The 20,146-nt window shown below is 43.8% G+C and overlaps 1 protein-coding gene and 1 long non-coding RNA gene across 3 annotated transcripts in view; one reads left to right on the forward strand and one right to left on the reverse strand.

Annotated features, from left to right (window-relative positions):
- Nucleotides 1–2,683: 2,683 nt before the first annotated feature.
- On the reverse strand, nt 2,684–11,168 carry LOC149439359 (uncharacterized). Its single transcript, XR_016307831.1, has 6 exons — nt 11,004–11,168; nt 7,804–7,839; nt 7,565–7,618; nt 6,314–6,352; nt 5,023–5,069; nt 2,684–2,808 (listed from the first exon to the last, which is right to left on the reverse strand). It is a non-coding gene; the product is annotated as an uncharacterized LOC149439359 (long non-coding RNA).
- Nucleotides 11,169–11,650: 482 nt separating this feature from the next.
- Nucleotides 11,651–20,146, forward strand: part of DDX39B (DExD-box helicase 39B) — a 35,914-nt gene continuing 27,418 nt past the window's right edge. Inside the window, exon 1 of one of the 2 annotated variants that reach the window (XM_089659143.1) lies at nt 11,651–11,792. The gene's annotated coding sequence lies outside the window, so the exon portion shown is untranslated. The remainder of the gene's footprint in view (nt 11,793–20,146) is intronic. The other variant, XM_089659142.1, reaches the window with a different exon arrangement.

The raw sequence follows: 20,146 nt of genomic DNA on the forward strand, positions 1-20,146 counted from the left end.
GAACATCAGTGGTGTATTTAAATTTTGTGGTGCCCTAGGTAACAAACATTTCCCCCCCATGAGAGTGAGAACGTCAATATGTATATACAATTCTCCCCCACATCAATCCTCCTGCTGTTCAGGTCACTGCAAGAGTACCAAATGTACCCCTCTGATGGCTGCCCTGGCCACCGCTGCTCAAAAGGTCACTTCTTTGGAAGGAGGGGTGCCACCCCCCTAAAAAATTGCCACCCTAGGCAAACACCTGGTTTGCCTCACGGTAGTCCCCCCCAATAATTTCAGACGAAAGTTGTGTACCAATGATCAAATTACCCAATCACTCCAAAAGCTGTACAATTTTCTGATAGTGTGTACTAGGCTAGGTCCAGGTAATGTAGATCTACACAAAGCAATCATTACCTATTCAACCCCAGTGTCAGACATCACACCTCATCATGCTTAGGTAAGGGGCAAAGAAAGCCCATTTGCCATCACCCAAACCAGCACATAATAGGTGGAACCATTTATGTTTTGTATAAATACTGACAATTAGTCTGGCATAATTGTGGAGGATCACATACACAGCACTTTCAGTGCACTGCTCATTAGTGTGGACCCAGTATCCCTCCCACCCCCAGAACATGTAAGGGTGATGACTACTCATTATCCTGGCTCAGCCAAAATTAGAGATAGTGGGTAGACCTCCTGTCAGCACTAGCCAGTTTAGCAAACTGGCTGAGTAAAGGGGATGGGGGGAGGGAGGTAGAAAGCTACTTGCTGAACAGTGACTGCAACCAGATGTAATCACTTGTCAGGAATTTGACAGCCATGGATGCAGCAACTACTTGAATAGATGGCAGGGGTGATTTCTCAATCCACATCATTTAGTTTAACACAGTGGAAAACAAGAGAAATGTTGCCGTGTGCGGTGAGTCATAGGTACATAGTACAGGGGCATAAAGCTCAATTCCAGGTATTTTTGCCTAGTTAATTTGGACCAATGCAAGTATTCATATTCCATACCTGAATAATCCCTATAAAAGCTGAGAATCACTTTTAGTTGCTGCTACAGTGATACAGTCTTCTAGATCCTGTGCCAAGCAGCTGTCCTGATGCATAACCACCACAGGGAACTCACTCAGCCTGGGCACCATTAATAGAACACTTTGCATTCTCATTGAAAGCAGTGTGCTGACTGAATTAGGTGGAAGTGACCTCATGATTTTCACCTCATCCAATCACACTATGCAAAAAACCCTCCAAACCACTGGAATTCCACTAGGAGTCACTCTGCTCATTGCTCCTAGATATAGACCTCTGTTGCGCTTTAACACCATTCCATCAGCATGAGTGCAAAGACAGGATTTAGCCTCAAAATGCAGCAAGAACCCCATCCCTTTGCCCTGAATGTGGATAATGTCACTGCAAAGCTTTTGTTTTTTCATATTTAAAACATACCAAAGATGTCATTGACATGCCGAAAGTTAAATAGTTCGACAATTCGTCACTGGTTTATTGGCCCAGTGGATGTATAGATAGTAAAATGTTCATTATCCACACAAACCTGTTCGGTCAGATGCCTCATAAAAATGCAACAATTGTTTTCCAAGTCAGATAGGAGTGTGGTTGCCATGGAGCAGTATGCACTCACTACTCTGTCTTATCAAATTTACTAAAACATGGCCTCCTGAGCAAATGCAAATTGAGAAATCTTTTTCAGGGCTCAAAGTCCTACATGACAGCCGTGGAGTCAGTTATGAGCAAAGACCTCTGCTCCTGAAAATGTAAGGAGCAAGTCCACCTTTTGTAACATGTATTACACCCATATTTAAGGTGCAACGTTACAAAAAAAGAAGGACTGGCCACCAGATATCCCTCACTTTGACAGCAAAGTGGCTGTGCAGGGCTCTGCCAACATCACTCAGTAATCTGAACAGCATAGCAGTATTTGATTCATGTCAGTGTGTACCTGCTTGCCAGTACAAGCAGACAGATACAGGTCTGCTGGAGTCCTGCATTGCACCAGTGATCTGATCACTGATGCAATGCTTTAGACTCCGAAAGCAAAAATAGTAGATACACGCTTACCGGCAGAAAAAATAAAAATGTGCATTTGTTTTTTTGGTAAAAAAAAAAGGTGAACTTGTCCTTTAACTGTATTACATGAAACTGGAGACAACAGGTGGGGCACACTTTCATTTTAGGGAGCAGGCTCAGTCTGACTTACTATCCAATGAGTCACTTAACCCACATTCCCTGTGGATGTTCAGAATTCACTGGCTGCATGCTTCTTATAGATCACTTAATTCACACCTCTGCCATACTGCAAGGATATACAGCACTGTGCACACATTCATTCAGGTGCAGTTTTGTCTATTCTGGTGTGTTGGCAGCAACACAAATGGGCAACAATTTAGGTTTATGTGCATAGGGCCTTAAACCAATTAGTTAGCTGCCAGAAGAATCAGGCAAACCAGATTCTACTGCAAGTGCTGTATTAAACAAATTCTTGTATGATGAAGGAAACTGACCCCAGCAGTAAATATTCTATTATATTAGGAGAGTTTTTTTTTTTTTTAATTAAAGGAACTCCTCCCCCTAGCAGAAGCCAACCATATTCCTCCATGTGCATCCTTTGGACAAGCATGGCCTATAACTGTCCAGCTTACAAAAGACCAAATGAACAAGCCATTCACAAACAATATAGGATCATTTGTTTATTACAGTTATTCCAAGTCTCAGTGGAGTGGATGAGAATCTATACACCGCATAGTACACAATCCTGTAGTCTGGCTTCAGTCACAGCTCAGTCTTCACTGATCAAAACACCTACGGAGAAAAACAAAATAGTGAACACAAACTGCATACAATTCCAGTTATACAAAAGTTTAGACCAATTTTCCTGGGTCATTGCTTTGTGGAAGGGAAAAAAAAAAAAAAAACGACAACTTTAAAAAAGGCAGCAGTACTCCACATGGCACATGTTGGCTAGTTCTTGTATAGGACTAAAAAACACAGATGTTAAGGGACACCAAGGCTGGTTTTACACCACCACATTGTGATAACACCTCACAAATGCACACACTGCATATTGTGGTGTGATGTTGAGGGAAAAAAGGTGAAGCTTTGACTGCAGAGGTGAATGTACAACACAGTAGAAAGGAGTGAAGGGGCCCTAAAGAAATGCCTTCTAGCAAAGAACACCAAGTGAACCTACGTTGCTTCCAGAGCCTGCACCTATACATTGGTAAAGGTTGATGACAGGTGACAAATGGCTAAAGTGTTCTATGGCATACAAGAGATTCTCTGCTTTCTAGAACGTGCGGCATTCCAACCAATTCCGAGTAAATCTAGAAAGGCGTGCCTATATACCACATGTAGAGTCAACATCCTTAAAGTGGTAGTAAACTAATTTTACCTACAGCTAAGCTTACCTGTAGGTAAAGAATATCTCCTAAATATGCACCATTTAGGAGATTTTTTTTTAAGCTGGTGCATGCACACTGAAGGAACAGCATATCTGTACCATTTCTTCAGAGATGTGTGCCATGGCCTGGAAGTGACGTCATTGTGGTCTGGCCTGTCGGATGGGCGGAGCTCAGAAACCCAGAAGATTGAAGCCTCTACAGCTGTGACAGCACGCCACTGGAGGGCTTCGGTTTAAGGTAACTTACATAAATGCATACTAGCACATTATGACATTACCTTGCAGGGGACCTCCCCACCTCTACTGCTGTTTACTACTGCTCTAATCATCCCAGTAAACACCCCCCCCCCCCCCCCCATTTTCACCTGTTGATCCGGCCAGTAACACTTCCTGTATTAGAGTTCCTCCACTCTTGATGAAGGAGCACAGGGGACACCTTAGGACATCAGCATAGTCAGTCTGGAGTGTTGGAAGGACTAGCAAACTTAAGCCAAACTTCAGCTCACATGGCAGTTACAACAGTTTTTTGGGATAAATGTCTTGCATAAATAAAAGCCAACTATTTTAAGCATTTGTCAGTGGTAAACAGTTTGTCTTACTCTTAACTTAAACATTTGGAAGAGGTCTGTTGAGGGGAAAAAAAAAAAAAAACCACACAGACTTGCTGGCTAGATCACCAAGGGAAAATAGAAACCTAAAAAACACACGTGCAGCCACATCCAAATACTTTGTAAACTGCAATATAATAAAGATTTTTTTTGGTTTACTACCACTTAAGAGTCAAGGCAGCTGACTGATAATCCTTTGGGCTTGTTGAAAATAAGATGTAGGACAGGGCAGAAACAAGAACAGTATTTTCTAAGCCCAACAGCATACCCTGTACCAACAGAAGTGATATTCTGACAGTTTTACCATGCTCTTCTTTTAAACTGTTAGACACTAGATATCCATCTTTCTTAATTCATTTTCAAGCTGCTGAGAGATGAACCCCACACACACCACACAAAACTAAGCATGCCTGTCAGAACAAGTTTAATGTTCACAGGTACAAGCAATACCAATTCTCTCAGTGCTGCGAGGGTCCCTAAACCCAAAATTCTTAAAGTCTAGCCATGCATTAGTATAGAAAGCTGGCCTATACCTTGTGTCCCCCTAACAGTATCACTACGATGGGCAGTCTCAAATTTCGATCGAAAGGCACAGCAGGCAGAATGCTTTCAGTGGATCAGGAATTTCCAAGTAGCTTGGGGACCATCTATGTCCTGTCACTTTAAGCAAGCACTGACCTAAACAGGTATGACTGGTATATTAGGTTATATTCCTACAAAATGTAACATGTGGATACAGCATGTGTATCATATCAATGTGTCAAATTTTCAAGAAAGGGCGCCTAGCACGATTCTTATATCCTGCACTGCAAAAAACAAATTGTGAATATAGCCCAAGGTTACAAGTGCAAGCTGGAAACCTGCAACCAAGTGCATGGTCACTTGACAGTTTATGGGCGCGTCAGAGCGTTTACTAAGGCATCAGAATCTATTCAGAGACTCTAGTCTTAGTGTCATCATACATGCGCTTTTTAAAAAGTGAGTAGGTGAGGAAGGCAGAGTACTTACACTGACAGCATTTAAAGAAATTCTTCTCCAAAAACCACCTGCTGCACCTGTGGACACAAAATGGAGACAACTGCTATAGCATGTACAATAAAAACACAAAAGTGGTCGTCATTCACTGGCACATTATCCAATTAACCACTTGCCCTCCACAGAATTTACCCCACTTCCTAACCAGGCCATTTTTTTGCAATACGGCGCTGCGATAATTGTGCAAATGCAACAATGCACCCAAACGCAATTTACACCTTTCCCCCCCACAAATTGAGCTCTGTGGTATTTGATCAACTTTGCAGGTTTTATTTTTTGGAGCTATAAAAATTGGCAATTATGAAAAAAAATCCCACTGTGTAAATGAATTGGTTTGCATGAAAGTTATATCTACAAATGGTGGTTTATATACACACACTTTTAAATACTAGTAATGGCAACAATCAGAGTCCTATAGAGGGGGGCTGACTAATTGCCAGACACTAATACAGTGATATAAAAAAGCACTGACACTGTACTAATGACACTGGGCTGGAAGGGGTTAACATCTGGTGCAAACAGTAACTGTGCCGTTTTACTATTCTGTCTGTGCTTTACTTTGTATTGCTCTGCTACAAAAGCAGCATGCTGGCTCTTACAGGGGAGAGATCTGTATTGTTTACATACAGATCTTTGCCAATGTTCCTCTGATCACTGGCAGGGAATCTCCAGCTGGGACCTAGTGAAGCCAACAGCAGCATGGTGGGGGTACCCCTCCTTTCTCCCCCCCCCCCCCCCAACTCATGATTTGGCATAGCCCTGCAGATGTAGTTCTGCTATAGGGTAGTATTCAGGGTGTAACATGTATGTGTAGCACAGGCCCCTGAACCCCCCCCCATAAAATAAAATGCAATACACACTTTCCTCATTCGAGCAGGCTTTGGATGGCCCCTTCTGTCCTCACTTACAATGCAGGACTATTGGTCCTACATTGTACTCGTGTGACTGCCAGCTAGAGCACCTTCAAGAAAAGGCTTTGTTTGAGGACTTGCTCAGTGTGGAAAGGCCTTCTGGAGTGCAGAAGTATTACAGTCTATACCTTACCCATACTCAACAAGCCCTCTTTAGAACACAATTTGCAGAGTCATACTATTGCATTTGAAATTCAATTCCACTGGAGCTCGACATTGAGTGTCGAGTGTTTACTAAGGCATCAAAATCTATTCAGAGACTAGTCTTGGTGTCAGCAGCCACACACTTGCTTTCACCAGTCAGTAGTAATTGCAATATCATGGTTTACAGTAAGGTTTCTTGAGAATTGTACCTTTTAATATGACTACTTCAGGCAGCATCTAGGGAAAGCCTGCAATGAGAAAAAAAAAAGAAGTTATAATAGAAATGAAATATCAATAATTAAATTGGAGAACATACACACAATAGGAGTAAAGCAACTAAGGAACTTATGGACAACATTGGACACAAGTATCCATTGAGACCAGCAGCCACACTTGCAAGACACTTAGAAGGAGCACCGACTGTCTAGGTGACATCACAGCCATGGGCTTTTTAAAATTAGCTGTAAAGCCCAAGCAATCTGACCGACATGAATATGGTCATTTTTAAAGGCCCACGACCTCAAAATGTATGGGTAGCATATTACATCTTACGATGTGGCTAAGCCCAAACAGCGTCAGATGAGGTAGAAGCAGTGGCTGCCATCAAGCTCCCCCTAACCTCCCAACAATTATTTTATTAATGGCTGCAAGAAAAGAGCCACAGAGGCCAAGACCTGTGTATATTTGACATGTGTCACTTTTATAATTGTTCTCATTACAACCACAGCAGCCAAATGAGCTACAGAGGAACTTAAGTCAATGTTACAGTTAGGATAAAGGAAGCTACAGTTGTCATGCCATGGTTTCCCACAGCAAGCAATTGTTTATACCGAGTGTATCAGAGCGTTTACTTGAACTTCACAAAGTTTCAGAGACTCTAGTCAAGGTGTCATCATATACACTCAGACTCAGCTTAGATTTAGGGCACAGATTATTGGGAGTCCAAAAAAAAAAAAAAAAAAAATCAGAACCGCTTTGTAGAGCTCACTGAGGGAAAGCAGCAAAATCAGCAGTTTAGGGAGACTCTAAACTGCAACCCCAACCAACACAATTTGGGTAGACGTTTTAGCTGGAGTGGCACCGAGGCTTAGGTCACGCATCTTCACTTCTTTGCACAGAGCGTATGCAGATGTGCGGCCTCTTGGCAGGTGGTGCTGAGAGGCCACATATTTGCATACCAAATTGTAAAACCTGAGCCGAGAGCACTACCAGCACAGTTACCGATGTCGAACAGAAAGCTGATTGCTACTTGCGATTGGGAGCTTTGATCATGTGACAGCCAATCACATGATGAACCCCACCTTCTGTTTGATCAAGTTAGAATAAAAACCCATTTTTCTTCCTGCAACTTTGAAGCAGTTTCCAGCTAATCACCATATTTCATAAGGCTGAAGTACATTCAGGTTAGGCATCAAGAGGCTTGCTCTGCAAGGGCAAAGTGACAGTGCAATATATATTACCTTGGCCAGCTCTAGAGACCAGTAAAGTCGACAGCAGGCACCAGTCAGGGACACCTAGTATGAGAACAGAATGGGTTAGCCACAAATTAATGTAGAGTACATGAGCATCATATGAATGGGTGGCTCTTCAGAACGCTGCGGTGATTGACATCAAAGTACATATCAGTTTATAATTACCTCATCATGTAGAGGCCACACAATGCAATGGTTGAAACAGGTTTGACAAAGCTTACACTTACCCATTTATTCCAACACCATCATTTCTGGATCCTGACCTGCAAGAGAAGATGTGACATAAGGATCTGGTCACAAGCCAAAACAGATCTGCAATGCAGCAGTTTAGGAAACTAAAACGGCTAAACTGTGGTGGTTATTTACTAAAGCTGGAGAGTGCAAAATCTGGTGCAGCCTTGCATAGAAGCCAATCAGCTTCCAGGTTTTACCATCAAAATTGAACAAGCTGAATGGTTAATATGAACAGCTGAACCAGATTATGTGTACACCAGTTTTAGTATGCCCCCCTATGTCTATGCAAATGCCGGAGCAAGAGGCTAAACGGTTTCAGAATTTTTCAAAGGGAAGCTGTGACAAAGGCAGAGTTTAAACGTTTTTTGCCTTTAGTTAGACTACATTTTCATGTAATTTAGTTTTGGATAAAGTGGAGAAAGATTAGAACCCCTGTCAGTTTTGATTGATTTCTGTAACCCGCTACAGAGATTCCCACACTATTTGTTCCGCTTACCATTGGAAAAAGGAAAAAAAAAAAGTTTGTGTTGACACTGACTAATAGGGGGGAAATCGTCCCAATTATAGAGACTCTGGAATTCCCTCACTAAGGGAGTGTTCTAATCCCCATCTCTAACCCAAATTGGAAATATGTTTTTTTTTTCCTTTAAGTGGCGATTGTAAAACACATGCTTACCTTTCCATGCAAGCTTATCTTTTATTGTATTACAGTAAAAGTAATCCAATGGTGGCAAAAGGGGGTTCCAACCCCCTTGCACCTTTACTGGTCTTTGCCTAGAGATCGGGAAGCCTGGTAAGATGTGACCAGTTGCGGGTTGCATCCGGAGACTGGCACAGTGAGGAACTGAAGTTGTGTAATTTCAGAAACCAACAACAGTTTTGTCACTTCTGATTCTGGCTCTTTGTTTACTGGCCGGTTATAAGCCATTGAAGCAGCTGATCAGAGATCTGATTGGCTACATTGGAGCCCAAAGGAGAGCTGAGGGGTCTAATAGACCCCCCCCCCCCCCCCCAACGCTCCATAAAACAAGTTTCTTGTAACAGCAATAACAGTGAAACCAAAAATTTTAAAGAGACATTTTTACAAATTTAAAGTGCCCGTCCCAACGCGCAAAGGTGACGCACACATATGTAGAGTGTTTGCACCACATACGTCAGCAAGAGCAATAATTCTTGCACCAGACCTCCTGTATAGCTCTAAGCTGACAACCTGTAAAGGTCTTAAAAGAATCTCCCATGGATAATTTAAAGTACCATAGCATGTCTCCCATTCCACAAGCCCACTGAATTTAAAGACTTTGCATGTTATGTATTTACTTGGTGTAACATTTTCTGCAAAACAGAAAAGTATTGTGTTTTAAGATCACTAAAATTCATTAAAGTGTATTTTAAAAAAAACTGCCTTTGAAAAACCACTGCCTTTATTTATCTGCCTTTATTCTCTAGGGCCTCTAATATATAAATAAAAATAACCCCAAAGAGGGTGCACAATGGCAGGAACACACCTCAATGGGGAAAAAAAAATCTCATGCTGGATATCTATACTGATAAGGACTGGGTAATGTGTTAGGAACGTAAGGATGCCCATCGTTTGAAGGAAATGAAAATCAACTGAATGAAAATGAAAATCATCAGAGGACTGAATTCAAGGACACCCGAAAATCAAAGTGAAAAAATGATGTGATTGAGCAGGCGAGTCCATTTTGCTAAAATTTTATTGCAGCAACTCAAAATGGTCCTCAGTAGATTGTATGACCCCCATGCCACGAGCTTGTATGTATACCTGACAAAGTCAGTACATGCTCCTAATAAAATGAGAGATGGTGTCCTGGGGTATTTCCTCCCAGATCTGGACCAGGGCATCACTGAGCTCCTGGACAGTCTGAGGTGCAACCTGGTGGCAATGGATGGACTGAAACATGACATCCCAGAGGTGTTCTACTGGTCAGGCAAGCATGGGGGCATTCAATGGTATCAATTCCTTCATTCTCCAGAAACTGCCTGCATACTCTCCCCACATGAGGCCGGGCATTGTGCACCAGGAGGAACCCAGGACCCACTGCACCAGTATAAGGTCTGACAATGGGTCCAAGGATTTCATCCCGATACCTAATGGCAGTCAGGGTTCCATTGTCTAGCCTGTAGAGGTCTGTGCGTCCCTCCATGGATATGCCTCCCCAGACCATCACTGAACCACCACCAAAGCGGTCATGCTGAACGATGTTACAGGCAGCATAACGTTCTCCACGGTTTCTCCAGACCCTTTCACGTCTGTCACATGTGCTCAGGGTGAACCTGCTCTCATCTGTGAAAAGCTCAGGGTGCCAGTGGTGGACCTGCCAATTCTGGTGTTCAGTGGCAAATGGCAATCTAGCTCTATGGTGCCGGGCAGTGATCACAGGGCCAACTAGAGGATGTCAGGCCCTCAGGCCACCCTCATGATGTCTGTTTCTGATTGTTTGGTCAGAGACATTCACACCAGTGGCCTGCTGGAGGTCATTTTGTAGGTCTCTGGCAGTGCTTATCCTGTTCCCCCTTGCACAAAGGAGCAGATACCAGTCCTGCTGATGGGTTAAGGACCTTCTATGGCCCTGTCCAGCTCTCCTAGAGTAACTGCCTGTCTCCTGGAATCTCCTCCATGCTCTTGAGACTGTGCTGGGAAACACAGCAAACCTTCTGGCATTGGCACATATTGATGTGCCATCCTGGAGGAGTTGGACTGCCTGTGCAACCTCTGTAGGGTCCAGGTATCACCTCATGCTACCAATAGTGACACTGACCCTAGCCAAATGCAAAACTAGCTAAAAACAGTCAGACAAGTAGGGGAAAAATAATCAGTGGCCTCCACCTGTAAAACCATTCCTGTTTTGGGGGTTGTCTCATTGTTGCCCATCTAGTGCACCTGTTAGTTTCATTAACACCAAAGCAGCTGAAACAGATTAACACCCCCCCCCCCCCCCCCCCTCTCTGCTACTTCACTGACCAGATAAATATCCCAGGAGTTTCATTGACAATGCTATACTGCGAATAGAATGTGTTCATGTAATTGTTCTGAGCAGTGTACAATACACACCACCAATAGAGGACAACACGCATACACCATCTTAGGAAGCCATTTCCAAAACATGTGACAACCAGACCATGGAGGGAGAGGACATCCCAATACCGGCCGCACACCACACCCAGAACTCACCCGCCGGAGATACAACACAGAAACAACAGCAAACACACGGCTCCATCTACACACGTTATCGATGGGGAGAAACATAACCGGATGGCGGGGATATTCGGAGGGATTCCCGTACAGCAACAAACCGGTCACCCTCCATCTCTGCACGCCTCGGCCCAGAAAGGAAGTTCGTACCCGTGTCTGCCTTTATATCACTCTTCAAGGACCTCCTACGAGAGCCCGCCTTTTCCTCGCCCTGCAAGGACCTTCTATAAGAGTCTGCCATTTTATCACCCTTCAAGGACCTTCCATGAGAGCCCGCCTGTGTATCGCCCTGCAAGGACCCCGCTAAGCTTTCAGCCCTATCGTCGAAAGGCTTTGTGACAGAATTTAGCTAGTTAAAGTACTGCCGGACTCAAAATACTACGGGATATTATCATAGATTACGTACAATAAAAACGATTTCCTCCACATACTTGAATGGCAGTATATGTTTTACATAAAAGCAGTCCTGAAGATGGCTTGCTATAAAAAGTCAGTATTATTGTGAGCACTGAAACTAGACTCCACGGGGAAAAGGGCTGTAGCAGCAAAAGGGAAACCACAGAAAAAAGTTTTCGTTTGGGGGGGGCTTTAGTTTTTTTTCTGTACGCGCTATGTATTCAGTAGGCAATATGTTGGACAGCCTCGGTTGGCACTTACGTTCACGTGTCCTTAGCGGATATTGCCAACCACTCGCGGCCGGAAGTAGAATCCCGGAGCTTGGCGCCGTTTTCCTGTCTCCATCCTTAGAGAAGAAGGACTAGAGAGCGGGTAAGCGGTGCGGAATCTGACGGATATCGGCGCCATCCTGACCTGTAAAGCTGTTTTCTCTGTGTGCCGAGAGGGGTCCTGTCTGCACACCATATATTTCAGTGGTGGGGGATGTTATGGATCCAAGATGGAGGCACTGCGGTTCCTGACAGTTCTCGGGGGTGCGGAGAGGCCTGTGTGAAAGGCAGTCAGCTCCGGCGATGGGGTGTGCTGGGCTCTGTAGTGCTGCACCTTGTATGTGGGGGTGATAAAGGGGGAGGAGCCTATGGCTATGCAAATTAATTTAAAGGTGGGCTTCACCTAGTATGCAGGTCACAGAAGGAGGGAAGCCCAATGTCTATCAGGGCACCCCTCCCCTAGTGGTCAGAGCGCTTTTTTGGGGTGGGAGGAAATTGCCCCAAAATTTGTCAAAATGTGAATGTAATTCTTTTGCACTCATCCATTCAGAGCAGGCCTGGTAGGCCCACACAGATCTAATGTAATTGTGCCGGAGGAAGAAATCAATACAAGTGTCATGACATCACCACCTTGCTGTCCGCGTGCTCAGAGAGTCCCTCTCCGGGATAAAGATGGTCCATTAATGGATAAAAGATGACCATTGTAAGCACCCCTGCTAGTGTTAAAGCAACGTTAACCACTTGCCCCCAGAGGATTTACCCCCCACCCTTTCTGGCCAGGCCTTTATATGCGTTCCAGCAATTGAGCAGTCATGCAACGCTGCACCCAAATGAAATTTACCTCCTTTTTCCCATGAATTGAGCTTTCTTTCGGTGGTATTTGATCGCCTGTGCATTTTTTTTTTTGTGCTATTCAAAAAAAGACCAACAATTTTGAGAAAAAAAACCCCAATATTTTGAACTTTATGCTATTAAACAAGTTCAGTAAAAAATCAAACTTCGTCATAATTTAAGGCCAAAATGTATTCTGTGATGTGTGTATAGAAAACCCCCAGTGCAGTAAATATCCTACAGAATAAATTGTGCGGCTGGCATATGTGTTCCCACATGTATACCATAAAACAGAATTTAAAAAATGCAGCGCAGCAATATAAACGCAAATGGTGCTCATAAGACAAAAGTGCATAAATAGTGAAAACTGATAAAGTGACGTAACGCGTAGGGTACGCCGATGGCGTAAAGCCACTAACCAGAAGTGCACGTGCTGCCATTTTGGAAAAGGGATTCCTACATATACTGTACAGTGAGTTTTTATCTGTTTTATTCTGTGACATGTTGCTAAAAAAAAAAAAAAATCCAAAAATGTATAAATTAATTTGTTTACATGAAAGTTATAGCGTTTACAAATGGCGGTATAGATCATTGGATTTCTTTTTTTTTCTCTACTAGTAATGGCGATCAGTGACTTTTAGCAGGACTGTGGTAGACATTCTGACACTGGGGGGGAACTGACTTGGTGTCACTGACCTCCCCAGTGACACCAATACAGTGATCCGTGCTAAAAAAAAAAAAAAAAGCACTGACACTGTACTAATGGCACTGGGGAGCAAGGGGTTAATGTGAGGGGCGATCAAAGGGTTAACTATGTGTAAGGAGTGTTTACTGGGGGGGCGCTTCACTGTAAGCACACTGCTCTGGATGGCTGTGCACAGCCATCCAGAGTAGTGTTCCCAAGCCGACAGAGGAAGACTGTTAGTAAACAAAACAATCTTCCTTCCCGTCAGAGATGCTCGGTAATTACCGAGACCCAGTGATTGACAGCCGCGAATTACGGCGCGGGTAGAGTGTACATGTGTCTCGCGCATGCCCCCTACCCGGATAAGCAAAATCCCGTATATATACACGTGATTTTGCGCATCCCCTGCTGCCCTCTAGGAGTATATCTGCTATGGGGAAGAGATTAAACCCAAAAGCTACCATTTATTATATTGTAGCTCAAGACTTGACAAATACCAGGTCGCCATGGCGACTAGAAATGACATCCTGGGTACACACACCGCCTCCCATTGCCTTGAGTGCAGAAATTCCTGTCAGTAGCAATCCTACATGAATATTTATCTCTGCACGCCACTCTACCACCTGTGAGTCTGGAACGCACCGCTACAAACTTGCACAAGACCATTCTCGTAATGGCGCTCAACGCAATGTGTGCGGGTCGCATCTGTGTGAACAACTCAATAGGAACACATGATATTTAGCCTGTCATGCAGATCTGTGAGCTTGAAACCACATCCAGAGTTGCAAATGTATGACGCAGAGCAGCTCCAGTCACACCCAAGAATTTTGGGATCGTGGCAAAATCACTGTGATCGCAAAACGCAGATTCAGGTGCCATTGTTTCAATGGCACCCAAAAGATGGTGCAGTTTGCCGTAATTGTCATGCAGCAAATCGCATTGCGTGAAGCTTGTCGCCCAAAACTTGCCTTGCCCCGGGTGCTGACAACCCACACTATGCTAAAAAAAAACCCCAAAAAACTGGCTGCTAACTTTTTTAGCTGACTCCTAGATTCAATGCAAATTAGTCAAGCCCTGTTGTAGCTCATGAATTCCTGGATGTGATGGCTGCATTAGTTTTCTTTTTTTATTGCACTTTCTTTCTTCTAGTTTCATCTGGTGATCCAGCCTGTAAGTCTGTTGTTTTTTTTAAAAGAAACTCCCAGTTTCAAGCGAAAGTAAACTCTTCACTTTATTAGTTTAAAAAAAACCTGTTACATTCCCCAAACATGCCAGGAATGTAACTGTCACATTGGCTTGTGCTGTCAACCAAAATGCCAAATGTCTGGAGACATAGCTGATCAAATGGGGATGACTCCTCTGGACCCTGGTGTGGGCGTCAGGCTGTTGATGCCACCTCTGGACCCTGGTCCGGGCGTCAGGCTGAGGATGCCACCTCTGGACCCTGGTCCGGGCGTCAGGCTGGGGATGCCACCTCTGGACCCTGGTCCGGGCGTCAGGCTGGGGATGACTCCTCTGGACCCTGGTCCGGGCGTCAGGCTGGGGATGCCACCTCTGGACCCTGGTCCGGGCGTCAGGCTGGGGATGCCACCTCTGGACCCTGGTCCGGGCGTCAGGCTGGGGATGACTCCTCTGGACCCTGGTCCGGGCGTCAGGCTGGGGATGACTCCTCTGGACCCTGGTCCGGGCGTCAGGCTGGGGATGACTCCTCTGGACCCTGGTCCGGGCGTCAGGCTGGGGATGCCACCTCTGGACCCTGGTCCGGGCGTCAGGCTGGGGATGCCACCTCTGGACCCTGGTCCGGGCGTCAGGCTGGGGATGCCACCTCTGGACCCTGGTCCGGGCGTCAGGCTGGGGATGCCACCTCTGGACCCTGGTCCGGGCGTCAGGCTGGGGATGCCACCTCTGGACCCTGGTCCGGGCGTCAGGCTGGGGATGCCACCTCTGGACCCTGGTCCGGGCGTCAGGCTGGGGATGCCACCTCTGGACCCTGGTCCGGGCGTCAGGCTGGGGATGCCACCTCTGGACCCTGGTCCGGGCGTCAGGCTGGGGATGACTCCTCTGGACCCTGGTCTGGGCGTCAGGCTGGGGATGGCTGGTCTTAGCGCTTAGTGTGGGGATAGCACAGCACACAAACTCCAGATGGATGGGGGTCTGGCTCTGCTCCCTACCTCCCTATGAAGGTTGCCCAGCATCCTCAGCCTGACCGTAATGGAAAAAAACGAATCGGACTAGACAGCCCTGACTGATGGCGGCTGATTGTCAGCCAGCTTGAATGGCCCCAACCACTTAGATGGCGGGACAGCCAAGACAGTGTTGCTCGGGCTGCCTAGAAAGTCCAATCCGCAGGCTGTCAGCTGCCAACCATGCGCAATGAGGGCTGGCCCAAATGCAGAGTTTGGAGGAGAGGCAGGGTTAACCCGATAGCATTTGCTTTTCTATTTTCGGTGGCCATTATTGGCACCTTTTTTTTCTATCGACAAAACGCTGATAACCCCATTTTCAGTAGCTGATATATTGGTGCATCCCAGGTTACAGGCATGAGACAAACCATTTACCACTGACAGATGTGCTTACAATGTTCTGCTTTTATTTATGTAGAATCTTTATCCAAAAATAAAAACAATTGTTGCTGTAACTTTTTATAAAGTGTGAGCTGGGTGCGTCATTTCAATATATTTATTGCAAGTCATTCTAACAATCTACGCAGCATTTTACACGTTTCAATGTTATGTTGCAGCCTGATACTACAGTTGTTTAATCACTTGCCAACTGCGCAATGTAGTTTAACTGCTACAGTGCCACCGGGCAGAATCGTGTGTGTGTACACAAGATTGTTTATTTCTGGGTAGGGGGCACACGCATGCACTGACCCAGCTGTGCTGCCGCTGACTCCAGCACATGGAGATCAGCAGGTTCCAGCCAATGGATTCATGGTTGGGATCCGCCGATCGGTGGAGCAGATGAGAAGAGAGAGATCTGTGTTGGTAAACAACACAGATCTGTCTACTGACAGTGGTGTATGTGCCGATTTTTGTCTCCTTGCAAAGCAGGGAATAAAAACCGTCACATCCCCTAGTTAAAAACACCACAGAGTAAACTAATAAGCAATTGTTAGGCACACAGTTAACCCTTTGATTGCCCCAGATGTTAACCCTTTGCTACCCAGTGTCAGTAGTACAGTGACAGGGCATAATATTAGCACTGATCACTGTATTAGTGTCTCTGGTGATGTCAGTGTTAGATTGCCTGTTGCGTTATCAGTCCCACTTACGGATGCACCGATACCATTTTTTTTTTTTTTACAGAGAGTACGAGTACCAATATATTTTTTACCCAGTTACCGATACCTGCTGACAGCTGATTGAGTCATCTGTTGTTAGGGACTTGGCGGCCCCCTCCTTAACAACTGATAATTGCTGGCTTTTTAAAATTTCTTTTTTTTTAATTTACATTTCAACTATCAGTGGAGTAAGCCCACTGGCAGCTGAAAGAACCGAGCCTGAAAGTATTGGTTTCGGTCTTTGGAGCGTTTGCAGGAGTAGCAATATTTGTGCAAATGCTTAGGACCGGTATTGATACAAACCCTAGTCTCGCTATAAGTCGCTGATCACCGCCATTACTAGTATAAAATAAATAAAAATTCCTATCTATACGCCGTCATTTGTAGACGCTATCAATTTAACGCAAACCAATTAATATACACTCATTGGGATTTTTTTTTTTGGCCAAAGACATGTAGGAGAATATATTTTGGCCTAAATGTGTGAAGAAATTTTATTTTTTTTTATTGGATATGTTTAATAGCAGAAAACAAAATTTTTTCTTTCAAAGTTTTCGGTCTTTTTTTTTATGTATATAATAAAAAACACATTATCAAATACAACCAAAAAAAGCTCTACAGTAATACCTCAGTTCACAAACTTTATTCGTTCCACAACTCTGGTCGTGAACCGAGGCAAATTTTCACATGGTGTTCAATGTAAAGCAGGGTAATCTGTTCTGAGCCCAAGGAACGTGGTCGCAAACCAAATTTGGTCGCCAACCGAAGGTTAATCTTGTAGGAGGAGTTTTTATTCTCTAATTGTTCTGTGAGGCTGCATAACTCCTGACCCTCTGTCTGGACAGCGCTGATTGGCCCAGTGCTGATCACATGCACCCTCCAAAAAACAACTCTAGCAATACACACCAAACAGAATATGTGCAGACTTGCCATGTGCTTTGCACGATGGCAGATGAATGGGGACAGTAGAAGGGGAGTATCAGAGAAGACAGGAAGAAACAGCCTTTTTACACCATGCAGAGTATTAACCCCTTAGGTTCCACAGTGAGTATAACAAGCATGCTTTACTGCATATACAGACTGATTTTACTGTTGTGGGTTCAGTAACACTTTAATCTACACTCAGTGCCCCAAAGTGACAAAGTCAAAACACAATATTTTAGAAATGGCTGAATTTATTAAACTGAAATACCACATGTATTTAAGTATTCAGACCCTTTACTCAGTACTTTGTTGAAGCACCTTTGGCAGCAATTACAGCCTCAAGTCTTTTTCGGTATTACCCAACAAGCTTTGCACACCTGGATTGGGGGATTTTCTGTCATTCTTCGCACATCCTCTCAAGCTGAGCCAAGTTAGATGGGGACCGTTGATAGACAGCCATTTTGAGGTCTCTAGAGATGTTCAATAGGGTTCAAGTCAGGGCTCTGCCTGGGCCACTCTAATACCGTTGATCGTTGTCATGTCGGAAGGTGAACCTTCAGCCCAGTCTGAGGTCCTGAGCGCTGGAACAGGTTTTCATTGAGAATAAAAGAAGCCTGAGCAAATGAATTCTGAAACTCCTGCGCTGGACTATGAGCTCCACAATGTCAGTAACCCCACATGGAGTACTTTTTGGGAAGGCAAGCCTTGCTGCCCTCAATGGACCAGGGAAATCCAAAGGAGCTGTGTGCAAAGAAACAAACAGAGGGCGCGCGGGCCTAGTGCATTACCTTCTAAAAATTAGATTTATTGAATAAAAAGTAGTATACTTACAAACAGGGTGGCTTTGATTTAAATCCTAGTTTTCTACATAGACTCATTCTTGCTGGTATAACTTTAATATGCAAGTAGATGAAGATTTTTAGAATAACAACTTTTCATATTAGTTTTTTTATCCCCAGTTTAATAGGTTAATCATTTATATTTGGACAACTTTTCTGTGGAAGGAGAAAAATAATCATTACCTTAATAATAACAATTTAAATAGATTTATTCAACTGAAACAATAACATTCCAGCATATGTGATTCGCTTAAACATCCATGTTTGGTAACTAATTTGGCTAAACAAAATATATATAAAGAAACTTAGACTGTCAGCCCCTTCCTCCTCACACTTAGTTTCACTTTCTTCTTGTGCAGATCTATTCCACTCCAAACAATCAGAAAAATATTGTTTCTATTCTATTCACTGAACTTCTTGAAACTTAGCAGTGAAGGGGTTGATTCTGTATTCATAGGTTTGTAGAAGTTAGGATGAAGGTCTTTTTCTTAACTCTGTTCATGTTATAACATTTTTGCTGTGAAGAAGAGGCATGTGATCTCCGCCGAGTCAAATTCAGTTTTGAGAACTGCAAAAGTAAACCAAGCATCTGTGATAGTATCTTGTAGGCAGAGAAACTGCCCAATAATCTTACAAAAACCTCTGGAAGAGCATGACATTGTGAATGGATTCATGGAATTTATTTACCAAAAAAATTAAACATATACAGCCTTATTCTACATAATTAAAAAACTAATCTTTATTTCATGATGGAATAACCTTTGGATGGTAATGTATTTTCCTCAAAAAGCATTTTATTTTAAAAAATCCGATTTAAATAAAAAAAATCCGATGTAAATCAAAAAAATCAGATTTAAATAAAAAAAATCAGATTATTTTGATTTTTTTTTTAAAATCATTGATTTTTATCCACCCTGGCTCACAAAAGAATAAAATCAAAGGCACATCACAAAGAAGACGGCCTGGTCCAATCTCCCCGGATGGTGGCTATTTTAGAAGGTAGGAAGATTGATGCTAACAGCAGAGGAATCAGCACAGGGGACACCTCTTACTGACTGTAGACTACATCTTCTGTGCTGATTTTCCTGTGTTTGCTTTTTTGCTGCCCTTGGGCTTTAATTTACAAAGCTTCCTAACAGTCGGTACATTTTACAACGCGATGGCTGCCTGAACTATAAATATCACCGTATTAGAGTGGCTACTATTCAGCTATTATTTACCCAGCTTGTCATGCTTCTTTGTAATTGCAAAGGCAAAAAATTAAATTGATTCTGTCACAAAAGGCAAAGTGGTTGTAAACCCTTACATATACCCAGTGAAGTGACTGGCCTCAGGTGATACACAGATATGAAACCAATCTTCCTACATAAGTTGTACCTGTTTATCTAAAGTGTTCTCTTCTCTATAGCCTTTCAAAGCCCAGAATGTATACAGCTTGCCTGGGCTTTCCGAAAACAGGACAGAGAGCTGAAATTACATACTGCAAAGCACATTAGGTAGAGCTCTGAGAGCTGATTGGAGGGAAGGGTCACCCACCACCCTTCACACAGGAATAGAGCTGAGGCTTTCAATCGCATGCTGTGTGCCTGAACTCCCTCCCCTGTCACCTTTTTACCTGTACGTGTCAGGAAAAAATTGTCCGAAGGGATTCATGCTGATAGCAGGGGAATGAAGCAGGAGGCAGACATGACACTTCGTGCTCTGTATTGAAACAAGTAGACAATCTAGAGGGATATGTTTTGTTCATATTTCATGTTTGAGGGTTACAACCACTTTAAAAAGCAATTGTACTTGTAAAAGGGATAGGAAATACCCCTCTTGCTGCCATCACTGCTCAAAGGATAAGTTCACCTATGGGAACATGTTACATGTTCAGCCCGTTCTTAGGGTGGAAC

Source organism: Staurois parvus, unplaced genomic scaffold, assembly GCF_062004578.1.
Source record: "Staurois parvus isolate SC_StPar_1 unplaced genomic scaffold, SC_StPar_1.0 ptg001133l, whole genome shotgun sequence".
Taxonomy (NCBI): Eukaryota; Metazoa; Chordata; class Amphibia; order Anura; family Ranidae; genus Staurois; species Staurois parvus.